Source organism: Rhinoderma darwinii, chromosome 2 (assembly GCF_050947455.1).
Source record: "Rhinoderma darwinii isolate aRhiDar2 chromosome 2, aRhiDar2.hap1, whole genome shotgun sequence".
Lineage (NCBI taxonomy): Eukaryota > Metazoa > Chordata > Amphibia > Anura > Rhinodermatidae > Rhinoderma > Rhinoderma darwinii.
The window spans coordinates 285,085,662-285,105,812 of NC_134688.1; the positions used below are offsets into that span (position 1 = coordinate 285,085,662).

General features: G+C 46.1%; 1 long non-coding RNA gene across 1 annotated transcript in view; it reads right to left on the reverse strand.

Moving 5' to 3' along the window:
• Nucleotides 1–1,606: 1,606 nt before the first annotated feature.
• LOC142741174 (uncharacterized) overlaps nt 1,607–20,151 on the reverse strand; it is a 258,625-nt gene continuing 240,080 nt past the window's right edge. The window contains exon 4 of the long non-coding RNA XR_012881022.1: nt 1,607–1,701. This is a non-coding gene — a long non-coding RNA (uncharacterized LOC142741174). The remainder of the gene's footprint in view (nt 1,702–20,151) is intronic.

The window sequence follows — 20,151 nt, forward strand, 5'->3', positions numbered from 1 at the left end:
TATTGAGCTTGGTTCTGGAGTCGTATATGTCAGAGCTTGGTTCTGGAGCTATAATTATATAGAATATATTTATAATAACAAAATTGCAGGGCAGATGGAATTGTTCTCAATTCATTGTATATTTCATGGGAACCTGTCTGGTAGTTTTAACCCCTTGAACCGCCACCATAAGGTAATACGTATATTTCCAAATGTATGTTTTTTTCAGATGCAGTTTTAAAATGGTGCACACTATATGCTAATTATTCCATAAAGTGTCATGGGGCGGTGCCGCTATCCTGAGGAGTCACATAGTCCTACCTCCAAACCCAACATTCTATGTTTGATTGACATCCCCCTGACTGATACAACTTTCTCGGATGCGCCATTGCCTTGTGGCACTATACACAATGGGGAGCTGTGTGGCACTATACACAAGGGGGAGCTGTGTGGCACTATACACAAGGCGGAGCTGTGTGGCACTATACACAAGGGGAGCTGTCTGACACTATACACAAGGGGGAGCTGTGTGGCACTATGCATATGGGGGAGCTGTGGGGCATTATATACAAGGGGCTGTGTGGCACTACTAAGGGGGGGGGGCTGTATGGCACTATTTACAAGGGGGAGGGTTGTGGCTCTATCTACAGGGGTCTGTGTGTGACACTATCTACTAAAGGGGGGGCTACGTGGCACTATATACAAGGGAGGAGGGCTGTGTGGCAATATATATACAATGGGAGCTGTATAGCGCTATATACAGGGGGGGGCTTTATGGTGATATCTACAGTGGGGCTGTATGCCCCTATCTACAAGTGGGGTGTGACACTGTCTATAGGCGGAGCTGTATAGCACTGTCTACAGGGGGGCTGTATGGCACATTCTACAGGGGGCACTATCTATAAGGGGGGCTGCTTGTGGCAACTGGGGGAGCCCCAGTCAAGAGTTTGCTATGTGGCCCAGTCTTTCCTAGTTACGCCCCTGAATGGGGGGTTAGTGCTAGCTTTTTTTACTGGCTAACACTAAGCCCCGCCTTAGTAATAGACATCATCAAACATACCACTGCCATTACTAAGGCGCTAATAAAGTGTTAAAAAAAACAGAGACATAAGAAAATGATTTTTTAGGGCTTATTTAGAGGAACGTGATATACGTCCGTGCAACGCGCGTGATTTTCACGCGCCTCGCACGGACCTATGTTAGTCTATGGGGCCGTGCAGACTGTCCGTGAGTTTCACGCAGCGTGTATCTGCTGCGTAAAACTCACGACTTGTCCGTTATTTGTGCGTTGTTCGCGCATCACGCACCCATTGAAGTGAATGGGTGCGTGAAAATCACACGCAGCACACGGAAGCACTTCCATGTGACGCGCGTGATTCGCGCAACAGCAGTAAAAAGTATGACTGAAAACAGAAAAGCACCACGTGCTTTTCTGTTTACAATCATACAAACAGTGTCATAATGATGGCGGCTGCACGAAAATCACGCAGCCGCGCACCATATGCTGCTGACACACGGAACTGTTATGTACCTTTTGCGCGCGCAAAACACCGCGTTTTTTGTGCGCGCAAAACGCACACGCTCATGTGAATCCGGCCTTATTGAAATAAAAACTCCCCCACACAACTCTCTTTCACCATTTTATTTCAAATGAAAAAAAAAAGGTAGATCATGGAAGTAGTCCAACGAATCTTCAACGTATTCCAACCGGTCCAGTGGAACCTGCAAAACATAAAAAATAAAGTTAGTAATATGCCGCTACTTCTTTATTCATTGCTTCTACTGTGAATCGCCATGTAGTTACACGGCAGTTCACAGTAGGAGCAAGGAACGACGGAGCAGAGGTGCTCGCCGCTGATCCTTCAAAACATCCGCCAATCAGCTGTTTCGAAGGAACAACGGTGAGCACCGCTACTCTGTCGAGCACAGAAACCACGCGTGCACACATCTTACCTGCATGTTTTGGGGGGATTGTGTGTGTGTGGGGGAGCACTCGACGGAGCAGTGGTGCTCGCCGCTGAACCTTCAAAACAGCTGATAAGCAGCTATGAAGGATCAGCGGCGCTCGGGTGCTGCTGATCCTTCATAGCCGTCAATTAGCTGTTTTGAAGGAACAGCGGCGAGCACCGCTGCTCCGGCGAGCAGCGCTGCTCCGGCGAGCGCCTCCCCCCCCCACACATGCAACCCCAACTTCCTCGCCCGCATGCGCACACACACACCTTACCTGCAGCCGGTCTTCTCCAAAATGGCGCCGGCTTTCCCCCTACAAACCAGCTTCTATGCTGGGTCGCTCTGAACTGAGTGCGGTCTTGTCTTACCTTACCTCCCGCTACTGTAGCATATCACACCCTGCATCCCTACTTACCATACTGCTAACTAGCCCAATAAGACACAGAGACTTTTGCTTGGAATGAATTTGGCCACAGCAGACATTTTATGAATAAAACAAAACGATTCCACACATCAATACAGAGGAAATAAATAACCACAATTTACATAACATTGGGGAGGGAGGTCCTTGAAGCTCAGGAGGAGGATCTGGCGCCAATCTGCCCATACAATTGTAATTTTACCCCCAGCCATCCAAAACACAGGCTCAGGGGCACAAACCGCAGATGGCTAAAAACGTCACATGTACCTACTCCTCGGGACACCACCCAGCAGGAGCCCAAATCCACCAGATCCCCAGAACATAATTTGGGTCGGGACTATCCATACTATTAGTCCCTCCCCCACCAAATTTGACCAACTCCAAGGACCCCCAACCCCACCACAGCAAGCATACCTTGACCCCATCAAGTATGCGAGTTCCCCCACCAACACCTTCCTGAATCCTCAATGCCCACAGATTTACACCCACTGCATTCAAATGCACACCATCCGCCAACCAAAATTTACCCACACCATCCTCAAAATCAACATGATGCAAAAACACTCCTTTCCATTCCTTGCCACAAATGCAGACACCAGCCGATTCACCTTCACCCATGCCCTATTGTACACCGACACGGATCTGATGTCCCTCCATGATTTTCGCGGTACGATTTCCGACCAAACCACCACCACCCTGGGAAAAATGGCCCATAGTCGCAGGAGATTGAATCGGATGTCCCGAATCATTTCCCTAAAAGGACGGACGTCTAGGTCATTTCCCCCAACATTCAGCACCATGACATCCGATGCCCTGTCCAGCCCTGCCGAGTGATTGTACTCCATCAAAACCCTCGCCCACGACATGCCCCGGTATCCAAGCCACCGCAACGTGGGTACCGATCTATTGAATCCCAGCTGGCGCCCGTCCGGCTGAACGTCCGCCCGAACCGCCCCCCAATGGACATACGAATGCCCAAAGATCCATACCAGGCATGGGGACTGGTCTGAAAGAGAGTGAAGACAACCGTTAGGCATGAGCAACAACAAGAGCCTCAGGCATGACCCCCCCCCCCGGAAACGGCTTCCCCAACTTTCCCCGCCCTCATGCAAGCAAGTGCAGACGCACATATGTTTTTTATCGACGAGATTCCCACCTTCCTATATGATGCACCACTTCCGGTGCCAAACCCAAGCTGGCCGCCTCCGTGGCTACCCCAATCCGAAATGAATGTGGTGCGTAAGATCTATCCTCTAGGCCCATGTAACGCAGACACCTTCGAAAAACCAGCCGTGAACTGGAAACGAGACATAAACCCCTCGCCTGCATGCCGCAGCAAGGGACCCGCCTCCAACTCGTTAGCCCCCATATAAGACACTAAGGTACGCACTGGACACATGATTGCCCCTGACACTGTATCCAACACCACCCGATTTCCCCTTCCTGACTGATCCTTTTTAGACCGGCGAATCCAGAACTCCACCCTCCCATGCAGCTGTGTTACATCCTCCCGTAACTAACCCCCAGTCGCGGTCTACTTGGCGACACCAGCTCCCTCACCCGAAGTGCCCGAAAAATGCCCAGGAGAAAGCCAATCTAAACAAAACCACCTCATACCCGGAGGTGCACACCCCATCCACTGCCGAACTCAGTTGTTCGAGCCACGCAAATGACACTGGGCGCCGCCTAGCAGACACCACCCGTCCCCTTCTAAAGCCCCTCAGGGCCTGGCCGACTACAAAATCCTTTGTGACGTCCCGCTGTCCCCGCCATTTGCATCCAAAAGCCAAGGCCGCCACAAAGCGATTCACTTTCGCGACCGACCAACCCGCAGCTGACAGCCTAAAAATGCAAGCAACGCAACCATCCAGTCATCATCCGTCACCACCCCATCCATTTCAGTCAACCACTCCTCCCAATCTCTCCACGCTGCCTCATATGCTAACCACGTCCCCGGAGCCAACGACGAATGGATCAGCCGACCCGCTCCCTGCAGACCAGATCCCACAAGTGCGCAGGATAGACAAGCCCCTCTACCTCCAACATCGGGCCAACATCCGGAACCGATCCAACTGTAACCGAGAAAGAGAATCCGCAATTGAGTTGTCGACCACTGGTACGTGCACCGCAGTAACCCATGCATTCAAAGACAAACGCAACAAGGGGGCATGGCTTAGCTATGGAGCCGTGAGCATGCATCTCGGGAAGCTCCGTTCTAGCGAGTGCATATTTACACTTATCACCGGATGGAACCGGCGGGAGATGCCTGGAAAACGTAAGTGAGCTTGTGCTACACCTTCCCGTGCCTTACCCAGATCCTCGGCTCGCAGCGTGAGGATGGACAGGTTCCTCTCTTCGTCGCAAGCAGCCTCAGTGGTTTCAGCTGCAATGGCGGACATGCTGCCGACGATCCCGTCTCCTGCTGTGCCTGATGTCTCCCCTCCTCAGCCCTCGATCTCCACTGCAGTGACCAACGACGGAACTTTCGGCTGTGTCTCTCAAAATGAGGTAACTCCTGTGTCTCCCTCCATTATACTCTCCTCCACGGGGCTAGTGCCCGCCATTGTGTCTATATTTTGTGGCTCAGAGGGGCAGACAAAGCAGCCGGGCCTTCACGCTGACCTGCACCTATTAAGGGAACTGATTCAAGCCCTCCCTACCAGACAGGACCTTGATTCTCTGGTTACCAGAATTGAACAATCCCACCAGCGAGATATATCAGACTTACGTCTGGAAGTGGATGGAGTGGATTCTAGGGACCTTGCCACTGAGCAGAATGTCTCTGCTATTGACTCTAGAGTGGCCTCCCTGGAGCGTGCAGCCCTCTTGAATTGGACCCATCTACAGTCCCTGGCACTTCAATTAGATGACCAGGAGAATAGGGGACGCAGGAACAACGTCCGACTGAAAGGTCTCCCTGATCTTGGCTCGCGAGACGATCTTCCTACAAGGGTCTCCATCATTTTCAATAAGCTTACTAACAGACCCCTAGAAGCTACTTTCTTAATAGACCAAATTCACAGGGTCTCACATCCAATCCACGGAACGTTCTATAGCGCCTCCACTACTACTCTGATAAGGACATAATTGTTCAGTAAGCTTGGTCACATGGTCCATTGTCTGTGGAAGGTAGTACGGTTACACTTTATCCTGATGTTTCACCTCGAATATTATATATAAGACGGCTCCTCCATCCTTTATTGGAAAAAATTCAAGCTGCGGGTGCTACCTATAGATGGGGTCACCCATTCCATGTGGTTGTCAAGAAAGACTCAGATTCCTTTCCATTACGTCATTTCTCAGATCTGGAGGGAGTGTTTCGCTTTTTGCAAAATTACCCTTTTCCAGTCCCTGATTGGCTGGCACTGGAAAGGCCTGATCAACCACAGCGACGACGCCCAAGAAGATCCAGTCATCCTTTTATCAGCAGGTCTCTCCATGTGGCGGTACATTTACCCCTCGTGGATCTTTCCCTAAGGATTCCACCTGAGGCATAATCTGGGGACCTCTCGCGAGTTCCTACTTCTGCAAAGTTGGTTTTTAACTTGGTCATCACATTGGATCCTTGTACCATATAATGCCTACATGCAGTGGCGTAGCTATAGGGGTCGCAGCGGTCGCAACTGCGACCGGGCCCCGTAGCTAGGGGGGCCCGCAGGCCCCCCTCACCACACTAGCGCTGCAATGATTGCTCTACATTGCTGGGTCCCTGCTGTGGTACAAAAGAGACCCAGTAATGTAGCTTAAAGCATTGGTGGCAGCTCAGCTGTCAGAGAGTCATTGCGTGGAGGGGGAACAAGAGGGTGGAAAATGAATGATAGATGAATCCACTCATCTTACGAGACCCAGCCCCGCCCACTGTACTGTCCACCCAATCAGCTCACTTCTTGCTGTTTCCCTCTTCCTCGTGACCTGTTCAGAGGGAAAGGAATGGCTACAGCAAGAAGATCGTGTGCGTGTCTGCTGCTCCCCTGCAGTACGAGCTGCTGACCCCACAGCAGATGTAAGTAGCAACTAGTAATCCAGCTTCTTAACCCCTTCACTGTGTGTATGTATGTCTGTCATGCTGAGCAGTCACACCTCAGGGCTGACAGTTTAGCATAACAGACAAAGTATCTATCTATCTATCTATCTATCTATCTATCTATCTATCTATCTATCTATCTATCTATCTATCTATCTATCTATCTATCTATCTATCTATCTATCTATCTATCTATCTATCTATCTATCTCATATCTACACTGGCGTAGCTATAGGGGTCGCAATTGCGACCGGGCCCCGAAGCCAGGGGGGCCCACAGCCCCCCGCACCACATCAATAAAAAGTTACTATAGTAACTCCGGCCGCGGGCCCCTGTTACTATAGTAACAGACTGACCTTACCTTCCTGGTTCCGGATCGCAACGGAGGTCCTGACGTCACAGCGCTATGTACCGCGCACAACATCGAGAGGACAGAACTTCTGCCGCGGCTGAAGAGGAAGGTAAGATTAGTTGCCCTGACTGGCGGGGTCCGACTCCCGGGACCCGCCAATCAGCTGTTTTGAAGGGGCCGTCAGGACCTCCGCTGCGATCCGGAACCAGGAAAGTCCCGGAAGTCGGACCCAGACACATCAGCTATTCATGGCCTATCCTGAGGAAAGGCCATCAATGTTTAGGGACTGGACAACCCCTTTAAGCCTACGATGTAGCAGGCTTAGAGGGCCCATGAGACAGGATCACAGATTGTGTGATCCTGTTTGCTGGGCCCTGTATCTAAGACAATCACATGGTAGGCTTAGATACATGGCCCATGTGTGATCCTGTCTGTGGGACCCTGTATCTAAGCCTACCACATTGTCGGTTTAGATACAGGGCCCCAGCACACAGTAATCTTATACTGTATAAGATTACTGTCTGCTGGACCCTGTATCTAAGCCTACGTTGTGGTAGGCTCAGATACAGGGTCCCACAGACAGTATCACACATGGGCCCTGTATCTAAGCCTAACACACGTGTTACTAATCATTTTTTGTGTGTTTTCTTACAGGTTTGGTCGTTGGACTACGGCAGATTCCAGGACTACTTCGATGACGGCTTTTGTTTTTGTTATCAATAAAATGGTTAATGAGGGCTGTGTGAGTTTTTTTTTTTTATTTCAATAAAATATTTTTTCTATGTCTTTGTGTTTTTTTTTAAACTATATTACTACCGCCTTAGTAATGGCCGCCGGCTGATTGACAGCATCCATTGCTAAGGCGGGGCTTAGTGTTAGCCGGTGCAGAGGCTAACACTAACCCCCTTTATTACCCCGGTACCCACCGCCACCAGGGGTGCTGGGAAGAGCCGGGTACGATCCAGTACTTGACCATCTGTAGTGATGGCCGGCTACTGGGGTGGCCGCAGGCTGGTATTATCAGGAGGGGAAAGGCCAAAAACAGTGGCCCTTCCTACCCTGGTGATGCTAGGCTGCTGCTGCTTTATTGTATCTGGCTGGTTATGAAAAATGGGGGGGACCCCACGTCATTTAAAAAAAAAAAAAATATATAATAATTGGAAAGAACGATGTGGGGTCCCCCCCAATTTTCATAACCAGCCAGATGCAACACAGCAGCAGCAGGTAGCATTACAAGGGTGGGAAGGGCCACTGTTTTTGGCCTTCCCCAGCCTAATACTACCAGCCTGCGGCCACCCCGTTGCCTGCCCGTCACTACAGGTAGTCGGGTACTGGTTCGTACCCGGCTCTTCCCAGTGCTCCTGGTGGCGGTGGGTACCGGGGTAATATTGGGGGTTAGTGTAGCCTCTGCACCGGCTAACATTAAGCCTCGCCTTAGTAATGGAGGTTGTCAATCAGCCAGCGGCCATTACTAAGGCGGTGATAATAAAGTTTAACCCCTACCCGCACCAGGACGTAACTGTACGTCGTTGCGGGAAGTTACTTCCCGCACGAGGACGTACAGTTACTGAGTTAATCCCGGTGCACACTGTCGGCGACAGTGTGCACCGGGAACCAGGAGGTCAGCTGTCGCCGACAGCTGACACTCCCCTCTTGCCGGCCAGCGGTCCTTTGCCGCTGATTTCGGCGCATTAACCCCTTAAATTCGGCGATCGGGTGCAATCGCCGAATTTTAGGGGTTTCTAACATATCGGCAGACCCCCGTCCGAAATCGCGGGGTCTGCCGATAGTTAGTATGGCAAACGGAAGCCAAACAATGGCTTCCGGGTCTGCCATGGACAGAAGCCCATCAGGACCAACCTTCGGCTGGTCCTGATAGGCTTCCTGTCAGAGTGACAGAAAGTCACTGTGCCGTTCCCGATGCACACTGTCGGCGACAGTGTGCATCGGGAACTTGGAGATCAGCTGTCCCCGACAGCTGACACTCTCCAGTGTTGCCGATCAGCGGCTCATCGCCGCTGATTTCGGCAATTAACCCGTTACATGCGGGGCTCGATTGCGATCTCCGCATGTAGCGGGTTTGTAGCGCATCAGCAGCCCCCATGCAATCGTGGGGGCTTCTGATGCTTGTGATGGCACCCGGGGGCCAGACAACGGCCCCCAGGTCTGCCATGTATGTCAGCCTATGAGGATCAGCCTCTGTTGATCCTCGTAGACCAACTGTCAGAGTGACTGTGACGTCACACTGACAGTTGGAATACATTACACTACCTAGGTAGTGTAATGTATTCTAGCAGCGATCAGAGCTGCAGGTCAAAAAAAGAAAGTGTAAAAAGTAAAAGAAAAGTTAATAAACAAAAATATAAAGTGTAAAAAGTAAAAAAAAGTTAATAAATTTTTTTTATAAAAGTGTAAAAATAAAAGGTTTTGTTTTCCTATAATAAGTCATTTATTATAGGGAAAAAATGAAAACGTTAAAAAAAAAGTACACATATTTGGTATCGCCGCGTTCGTAACGACCCAATCTATGAAACTATAATGTTAATTTTTCCGCACGGTGAACGCCGCAAACAAAATAAACGGAAAACTGTCAGCATCGCTATTTTTTAGTCACCACCCCTCCCAAGATATAGAATAAAAAGTGATCAAAAAGTCGCATTTACCCCAAAATGGTACCAATAAAAACTACAACCCGTCCCGCAAAAAACAAGACCTCCCACAGCTTTTTTGACGAAAAAATAAAAACGTTACGGCTCAAAATAGCGTGTCCCAGAAAATAAATTATTTTATAGAAACTTAATTTTATTGTGCAAACGCTGCAAAACGTAAAAAAATCTATACACATATGGTATCGCCATAATCGTACCGACCGGCAGAATAAATTAAAACGTAATTTATTGCGCACGGTGAACGCTGTAATAAATAAAGAATTTAAAGCGCCAAAATCGCTGTTTTTTGGTCACCTTAGCTCTAAAAAAGATCCTGAGGGGCCAAAATCTCACTATACCCCTAGAAAAATTCCTTGAGGGGTGTAGATTCCAAAATGGGGTCACTTTTGGGGGGTTTACACTGTTTTGGTCCCTCCGGGGCGTTGCAAACCCGACATGGCACTGAAAACCAATCCAGCAAAATCTGCGCTCCAAAATCCAAAAGGCGCTCCTTCCCTCCTGAGCCCTGCTGTGGGTCCAAACATCAGTTTACGACCACATATGGGGTATTGCCGTAATCGGGAGAAATTGCTTTACAAATTTTGGGGTGCTTTTTCTCCTTTATTCCTTGTAAAAATGAAAAAATTCTATGTTTCCACAGAAAAATAGGTGATTTTCATCTTCACAGACTAATTCCACTAAATTCTGCAAAAAAACTGTGGGGTCAATATGCTATCTATACCCCTAGAAAAATGCCTTGAGGGGTGTAGTTTCCAAAATGGGGTCACTTTGGAGGGGTTTCGGCTGTTTAGGTACCACAAGACCGCCTCAAACCTGACATGGTGCCTAAAATATATTCCTAAAAAAAGGAGGCCCCGAAATCCACTAGCTGCTCCTTTGCTTCTGAGGCCTGTGTTTCAGTCCATTAGGACACTAGGGCCACATGTTGGATATTTCTAAAATCTGCAGAATCTGGGCAATAAATATTGAGTTGCGTTTCCCTGGTAAAACCTTCTGTGTTACAGATTTTTTTTTATTACAAATGAATTTCGGCAAAAAAAATGAAATTTGTAAATTTCACCTCTACTTTGCCTTAATTCCTGTGAAACGCCTAAAGGGTTAAAATATTTTCTGAATGTGGTTTTGAATACCTTGAGGGGTGCAGTTTTCAAAATGGGGTGATTTATGGGGACTTTCTAATATATAAGGCCCTCAAAGCCACTTCAGAACTGAACTGGTCCCTGAAAAAATAGCCTTTTGAAATTTTATTGAAAATATGAGAAATTGCTGCTAAAGTTCTAAGCCTTGTAACGTCCTAGAAAAATAAAAGTACGTGAAAAAAAATGATGCAAACATAAAGTAGACATATAGGGGATGTTAACTAGTAACTATTTTGTGTGGTATTACTATCTGTTTCACAAGCAAATACATTTAAATTTAGAAAAATGCAAATTTTTGCAAATTTTTGCTAAAATTTGAAGTTTTTCACAAATAAATATTGAATTTATCGACCAAATTTTTTCACTAACATAAAGTACAATATGTCACGAGAAAACAATCTCAGAATCGCTTGGATAGGTAAAAGCATTCCGGAGTTATTACCACATAAAGTGACACATGTCAGATTTTTAAAAAATAGGCTGTGTCCACAAGGCCAAAACAGGCTGTGTCCTAAAGGGGTTAAAAAGATACAAGCACATAGAAAAAATATTTCATTGAAATAAAAAAACACAACCCTCATTAACCATTTTATTGAGAATAAAAAAAACGCCGTCATTGAAGTCCTCGAATCCGAAGTCCAACAACCGAACCTGTAAAAAAACCACAAACACACAAAAATAATCTGTAACACATAAAGAAGCAAAATTATTATTTTTACCTATCCTGGGTCCAGCGCTGGATCCGCAATGACAGCGAGCTGGGCCCTGTATCTAATCCGATCATGTGTGATACTGTCTGCTGGGCCCTATATCTAATCCAATCATGTGTGATACTGTCTGCTGAGCTATGTATCTAATCCAATCATGTGTGATACTGTCTGCTGGACCCTGTATCTAATCCTATCATGTGTGATACTGTCTGCTGGGCCCTATATCTAATCCGATCATGTGTGATACTGTCTGCTGAGCCACTGTATCTAATCCTATCATGTGTGATACTGCCTTCTGAGCCACTGTATCTAATCCTATCATGTGTGGTACTGTCTGCTGAGCCACTGTATCTAATCCTATCATGTGTGATACTGTCTGCTGGGCCACTGTATCTAATCCTATCATGTGTGATACTGTCTGCTCAGCCACTGTATCTAATCCTATCATGTGTGATACTGTCTGCCCAGCCACTGTATCTAATCCTATCATGTGTGATACTGTCTGCTCAGCCACTGTATCTAATCCTATCATGTGTGATACTGTCTGCTGAGCCACTGTATCTAATCCTATCCATAGTTTATAGGGTCGTAGTGCTATAGATATGCTATGCTGTCTCATATACACACTTTTTTTTGGGGCGGACACACATGTATTGGGGCTATTTCCCTGACATTTTAAGCCCTGAGGGTATGTTCACACGGCAGCGTCTGTTACGGCTGAAATTACGGTGCTGTTTTCAGGAGAAAACAGCACCATAATTTCAGCCGTAATGGCATGTGCAGGCGTCTTTCGCTGCGTCCATTGCGGACGTAATTGGAGCTGTTTTTCTATGGAGTCCATGGAAAACGGCTCCATTTACGTCTGAAGAAGTGACAGGCACTTCTTTGACGCGGGCGTCTTTTTTACGCGCCGCCTTTTGACAGCGGCGCGTAAGAAAAAATTACCGTCGGCACAGAACATCGTAAGACCCATTCAAATGAATGGGCAGATGTTTGCCAACGCTTTTGAGCCGCATTTTCGGACGTAATTCAATGCTAAAACGCCCGAATTACGTCCGTAAATAGGGTGTGTGAACCCAGCCTTAGTGACGCCCCCGGCTGCTAGTGCTGCATTGTTGGGTCACTTAGGAGACCCAGCGATGCAGCTGAAAGCTGCGGACCGTCGGCCATGAGAAGTTTGCGGGGGTGGGGGTGGCCCAGTAAGAATTTTTGCATCGGGGCCCATGAGCCTCTAGCTACGCCCCTGCCTACATGTCTTTAAACTCCTACAGGTTCCGGCGTTGAGATATTTCTCAGCGATCTTACATACTGTTGTGTTTTTGCTGTGCAATTTATAAAAGTATTTGTTTACTGTGATTTGCTACACCAAATGTTGCGCTGATTCTGTATTATTCCATTTTTTATAGGGTTACATGTATATCTCTTAGTCTTACATTATCTCGAGGTGGGCTACTGTTATTTCCTTGAAAATTGCCTTAGTTTTCTATGCTGAGCCCTTCCCTTTGATCCCTTATCCCTTAACCATCCCCTCCTTCCCAATTCTTCCTCCTCCCACCCTTTCTCCCTCCTTTCCCTTCCCTTTCACACCCCTTCTTCCCTTCCACCCATCCCCTCCTCTCTCACCCTCCCTTTCATAGTACTCAGTGATCTCTCGTCCTATATTTCAGGATACGATTTTGGACTCCTACAGGTTCATGGGTTGTGATATCCTTCAGCTTTCATACAAAAAGTTGTATTTTAGTGGTGAAACTTTTGCACATATTTGGTTATTGTGAATTGCTGGACCAAATGATGCTCTGATTTTATATTACTTCATTTTTCACAGGTCTGAATGTCTATTTCTTAGTCGTATATTACCTAGAGATTGCCTTAATTTTCGTTGCTAAGTCCTTCCCCTTGGTCCCTATTCCCCTTCTCCTCCAAACCTCTCTACTCCTGCCCCCTACCAATCCTTCTCCCTGCTTTCCCCTCCCTCTACCATTTCTTTTTTCCTCCCATCCCTTCCCCCTTCCCTGACCTTCCATATTGTGACACTGTAGGGCCTCTTATCTTATATTTCAGGAAGCTATGCTTGCTAGGTATTATCCTGTTGAGACGCTTGGGGATTGTTTTTTCTTTTATTCACAGATCCATTCTATTATTACCACTGTGCATATTGCTGTATGCGGTGTTGGTGTTAGCGGGATACAGATATTGTACATTCATTCCCTAGGTTCTAGGTTGCAGAACTATGATCTACAAGTGTTTGTGCCTCCGTCGCTTTCCATGTGGCAAGTGGCGGAAGAATTTGTTTGTTAGTTGTTTGTTGTGCTCGCTGTACGGGGCTCCCCCCCCAATGGTTTTCCTAGTCCCCGTAAATTTAACACCCCTACTCCACAGGTTTCCCACCACTGAGGAGTCAGCCCTTGGGCCTCTTTCCTGTTTGTTTTTCTAACTACTTCATTTCCGTTTCTAGTCCGTTTCCCTTTTTCATCCTTCCCTCCCCCACCCCCACCCACTCTTCCCACTGCAGACATGGCGCAGCACGCTCAGACGGATCTGCAGATAGGTTCGCTGAATGTCAAGGGTTTACATAGCCCTGGGAAACGATAAATTCTTCTAAACATGTTGAAGAATAGACATTTGCATGTCGCGTTTCTTCAGGAAACTCACTTGTGTGAGCAGAAACCTTTTAAGTTGTCCAACTTTTGGTTTCCTCATGCTTACCATAGTTTCTCGCCTGACCCGAAATCTAGGGGGACCCGTATTTTGATCTCACAATCTCTCCCATGGGAATTTCTAGAGTCTCGCAGTGATGATATGGGGCGAATGCTTCTACTCAAGGGCTCTGTTGGCTCTCAGGTATACACCGTTGCCTCTTGGCGTCTTTTACATCCGGCGGATAACGACTTCTCTTTTTATTCCCCTGTACATGATAATTATTCCAGAATTTATCTATTTTTGATCAAACATCATTCAATCCACTCTCTACAGTCTGCCGATATTGACACGATCTCCTTCTCAGACCATGCCCTCATTACACTGACCCTCTCTTTGCATTCTCCTCTCCTCCGTCAATCTCAATGGAAATTCAACCCCTCTCTTCTCACCGGTTCGGTAGTCACCTCTGATATTCAACGTTCGATCGATTATTTTACAAATAATGCCACTACAGATACTAATTCACGCGTCATTTGGGAGGCTCACAAATGTGTTATCAGGGGAACGTTTATCAAACATGGCGCACGGTTGAAGAAGGAACGCTCTACAGCTATTGCCCATCTACTATCGGAGATTAAGATCCTAGAGACCTCACATAAACGTTCCCTTGATCCGGATTGTAGGATAGCTCTCGTCTAGAAACGGGAAGATCTTCGAACCCTTCTGATGTCCAAGGCCAAAGCTACACTTTCCAACTTTCCAAATGTAAACGTCATTTCTATGAGTACAGCAACAAATGTAGTAAATCACTTGCCAGAGCGTTGCGCATTCAACAGGCCCATACTTATATACCCTTTATAACGTCCTCCTCCCGCCCTTGTGCCCACTTACCTCGGGACATAGCTTCGACATTTTGTGACTTTTACGCCTCTTTGTATAACATTGATTCCGCCAACCCGGCCACGTTATCCAGAGGATTCCGGTCAAACATCAAAGCCTAGATTGCAGAATCTGGCCTTCTCTCTTTATCATACGATGATCTCACTGCTTTGGAAGCGCCGATTACCTTACAGGAACTGTCTTATGCTCTTAAGCATTCTCAATCAGGTAAAGCTCCCGGTCCTGATGGATTTACGCTCCTGTATTACAAAAGATTCTTTGAAGCTTTGAGTCCGCATTTTCTATCCTCCTTCAACTCCTTTTACATCTCATCTCCCACCCCAACTGACGCTCTTAGGGCACACAATGCAGTGATTCCCAAGCCTGGGAAGGACCCCTCCCAATGTGCAAGTTATAGGCCAATCTCTCTCCTCAATACAGATGTAAAGCTGTTTGCAAAGATTCTTGCAGTGGGTCTGGCCCCGTTGTTGGGGGATGTCGTTCACGCAGACCAGGCGAGTTTCATGTTGGGCAGAGAGGCACGTTACAACACGACAAAGGCAATTAACCTTATCCATAAGGCTAGGATATCTAATACACCACTCATGCTCTTGTCTACAGATGCTGAGAAAGCATTTGACAGAGTCAATTGGACGTACATGGAAGAAACCCTTCTCCGACTTGGCCTTAGATCCCATATGATGGGCTGGATAATGTCCCTTTATTCCTGCCCTTCTACTAGAGTTCGTGTGAACGGTATCCTTTCAAATGGGTTTTCAATTCATAACGGGACCAGACAGGGTTGACCTCTGTCCCCCTTGATTTTTATTCTAACTTTGGAGCCCTTCCTTTGTCACGTTCAAGCAAATTCTGACATTAAGGGGCTGGAGATGGATGCCACAGTTAATATGTTTGCAGCATATGCAGATGATCTATTATTTTTCTTGACTAACCCGACCGTTTCCCTTCCCAACCTCTTGCAGGAATTCCAATGTTTTTCCAAATTGTCTAATTTCAAAATAAACTTTTCCAAATCGGAAGCAATGAATATCTCCCCCCCCCCCACTCTTACTTACCTTGGAATATTCCTTTAGTTTTAAATGGAACTTGGTAGCCCTAAAATATCTTGGAGTTCGCATCCCAGCTGACCTGAAAGAACTTTTCCACTTGAACTTCCCATCTCTCCTTGCCGACATCAAGTTGGTCTGTGCCAGATTGTCAAAGGGCACTTTTACATGGATGGGGCGATGCACTATATAATGAATGTTCTTCCAAGAATCCTATATCTATTCCAGGCTCTTCCTATAGCCATCCCAATGTCGTTTTTCAAAATGGTCAATTCATTACAAATATCCTTCGTCTGGAATGGCAAGCCTCCTAGACTCTCACGTAATCAGGGGGTCTGGCACTTCCTGATGTTAGATCCTACTACATTGCGTCCCATCTTTCGCATATAGTTGATTGGTGCAGACATGCTGTCTTTAAGCCTTGGGTGGGCTTGGAGCTAAGTTTCTCCACAGTTCCTATTGCGGTCATCCCATGGCTGGACCGTGGACAACTTAAACCTCTTCGTCAACATCCTACTATTGGCCCTACTCTGTTATGCTGCTCCCTTTCCTTAGTGAGGTCATCCTTACTCCCAATGCACTCCTCAATGTATCCCATTCTGGGGAATCCCTCCTTTTCTACAAGTTTAACCCCTTCCCTCTTTAGCCACTTTTGACCTTCCTGACCGAGCCTCATTTTTCAAATCTGACATGTGTCACTTTATGTGGTAATAACTCCGGAATGCTTTTACCTATCCAAGCGATTCTGAGATTGTTTTCTCGTGACACATTGGACTTTAAGTTACTGGCAAAATTTGCTCGATATGTTCAGTATTTAATTGTGAAAAACACCAAAATTTAGCGAACAATTGCAAAAATTAGCATTTTTCTCAATTTAAATGTATCTGCTTGTAAGACAGGCAGTTATACCACACAAAATTGTTGCTAATTAACATCCCCCATATGTCTACTTTAGATTGGCATCGTTTTTTGAACATCCTTTTATTTTTCTATGACGTCACAAGGCTTAGAACTTTAGCAGCAATTTCTCACATTTTCAAGAAAATTTCAAAAGGCCATTTTTACAGGGGCCAGTTCAGTTGTGAAGTGGCTTTGAGGGCCTTATATATTAGAAACCGCCAAAAAGTCACCCCATTTTAAAAACTTCACCCCTCAAAGTATTCAAAACAGCATTTAGAAAATGTCTTAACCCTTTACACATGTCACAGGAATTAAAGCAAAGTAGAGGTGAAATTTACAAATTTCATATTTTTTTGCAGAAATCAATTTTTAGTACAATTTTTTTTATAACACAGAAGGTTTTACCAGAGAAATGCAACTCAATATTTGTTGCCCAGATTCTGCAGTTTTAGGAAATATCCCACATGTGGCCCAAGACTGCTACTGGACTGAAGCACCGGCCTCAGAAGCAAAGGAGCACCTAGTGGATTTTGGGGCCTTATTTTTGTTAGAATAAATTTTAGGCACCATGTCAGGTTTGAAGGGCTCTTGCGGTGCCAAAATAGTCAAAATCCCCCAAAAGTGACCCCATCTGGGAAACTACACACCTCAAGGAAATTATCTAGGGGTACAGTGAGCATTTTGACCGCACAGGTTTTTTACAGAAATTATTGGAAGTAGGCCGTGAAAATTAAAATCAACATTTCTTCAAAGAAAATGTAGGTTTAGCGATTTTTTTTCTCATTTCCACAAGGACTAAAGGAGAAAAAGCACCGTAAAATTTGTAAAGCAATTTCTCCCGAGTAAAACAATACCCCACATGTGGTAATAAATGGTTGTTTGGAGACACGGCAGGGCTGAGAAGGGAAAGAGCGCTATTTGGCTTTTGGAGCTCAAGTTTAGCAGGAATGGTTTGCGGAGGCCATGTCGCATTTACAAAGCCCCTGAGGGGACAAAACAGTGGAAACCCCCCACAAGTGACCCCATTTTGGAAACTACACCCATTGAGGAAATTATCTAGGGGTATAGTGAGCGTTTTGACCCAACAGGTTTTTTGCATAAATTATTGGAAATAGGCCCTGAAAATGACAATCTAAATTTTTTCAAAGAAAATGTAGGTTTAGCTAATTTTTTCTCATTTCCACAAGGACTGAAGGAGAAAAATCACCGTAAAATTTGTAAAGCAATTTCTCCCGAGTAAAACGATACCCCACATGTGGTAATAAACGGCTGTTTGGAGAAACGACAGGGCTTCGAAGGGATGGAGTGCCATTTGGCTTTTGGAGATCACATTTAGCAGGAATGGTTTGCGGAGGCCATGTCACATTTACGAAGTCCCTGAGGAGACAAAACAGTGGAAACCCCCCACAAGTGACCCCATTTTGGAGACTACACCCATTGAGGAAATTATCTAGGGGTATAGTGAGCGATTTGACCCCACAGTTTTTTTGCAGAAATTATTGGAAGTAGGCCCTGAAAATAAAAATCTACATTTTTTCAAAGAAAATGTAGGTTTAGCTTATTTTTTCTCATTTCCACAAGGACTGAAGGAGAAAAAGCACCACAAAATTTGTAAAGCAATTTCTTCCGAGTAAAACAATACCCCACATGTGGTAATAAACGGCTGTTTGGAGACACGGCTTGGCTGAGAAGGGAAAGAGCGCTATTTGGCTTTTGGAAATCACATTGAGCAGGAATGGTTTGCGGCGGCCATGTCACATTTGCAAAGCCCCTGAGGGGAAAAAACAATGAAAACGCCCAAAAAGTGACACCATTTAGGAAACTACACCTCTTGAGGAATTCATCTAGGGGCGTAGTGAGCATTTTGACCCCACAGATGTTTCATAGAATTTATTAGAATTGGGCAGTGAAAATAAAAACAATCCTTTTTCTTCAATAAGATGTAGCTTTAGCGCAAATTTTTTTCATTTTCGCAACAAATAAAGGAAAAAAAAGAACCCAACATTTGTAAAGCAATTTCTACCGAGTACGGCAATACCCCTTATGTGGTCATAAACTGCTGTTTGGGCACACGGCAGGGCTCAGAAGGGAAGGACCGCCATTTGGAGTGCAGATGTTGCTGGATTGGTTTCTGGGCGCCTGTGGGCCCAAAACAGTGGAAACCCCCCAGAAGTGACCCAATTTTGGAAACTACACCCCTCAATGCATTTACCTAGGGGTGTAGTGAGCATGTTAACCCTGCAGGTGTTTTGTAGAAATTAGTGTTCACTCGATGTTGCAGAGTGAAAATGGGATTTTTTCCACAGATATGTGGACAATATGTGGTGCCCGGCTTGTGCCACCATAACAAGACAGCTCTCTAATTATTATGCTGGGTTTCCTGGTTTTAGAAACCCCCTACATATGGCCCTAATCTCTTGCCTGGACAGTCGACCAGGCTCAGGAGTGAAAGCGTACCATGTAAAATTGAGGCCTAATTTGGCGATTTACAAAGTATTAGTTCACAACTGCAGAGGCTCAGATGTGAAATAATAAAAATAAACCCCTGGGAAGTGACCCCATTTGGAAACTGCACCCCTCAAGGCATTTATTAAGGGGTGTAGTGAGCATTTTCACCCCACAGGTCTTTTCCATAAATGAATGCGCTGTGGATGGTGCAAATTAAAAATTTATATTTTTCCCTAGCTATGCCATTCAGGGGCAAATATGTCGTGCCCAGCTTGTTCCACTGGAGACACACCCCCCAAAAATTGCTAAAAGGGTTCTCCCGGGTATGACGGTGCCATATATGTGGAAGGAAACTGCTGTTTGGGGACGCTGTAGGGTTCAGATGGGAGGAAACGCCATTTGGCTTTTGGAGCGTGGATTTTGCTTGGTAGTAGTTTTGTTTGGAGTCTTACTGGTGTTTCCGTTTATAATGTAGGGCATATGTAAGCCGGGCGGAGTATATAAGGGGCATAGTCAGGTGGTATAATAATGGGGTAAAAAAAAACAATAAAATGATCCATAGATGTGTGTTACGCTGTGAAGCAATCCTTTTCGCACAGGCCGGTGTCGCACTGATAAATGGCGTCCTTTATTATCCCCCTTTTGGTCCACACTCCGCGCCTTTGTAGTTTGGGGAATTTTGCTAGGAAGTGTTGTCCTGGTATAATACGGGCACCGTCGCTTCCAGCGGATATGTTTGGGCCCTCCCTTTCCTGGTTCCCTAATTTTAGGTCCTTGATAAATCGCCTCTTCAAACAGAAGAAATGTTCCCCTCGGGCACAACTGCATATTTTTTTATTTCCTGACTTATTGGAGCCATAACTAATTTTATTTTTCATAGACGTAGCGGTATGAGGGCTGGTTTGTTGCGGGACGAGCTGTAGTTATTATTGGTACCATTTTGGGGTACATGCAACTTTTTGATCACCTTTTA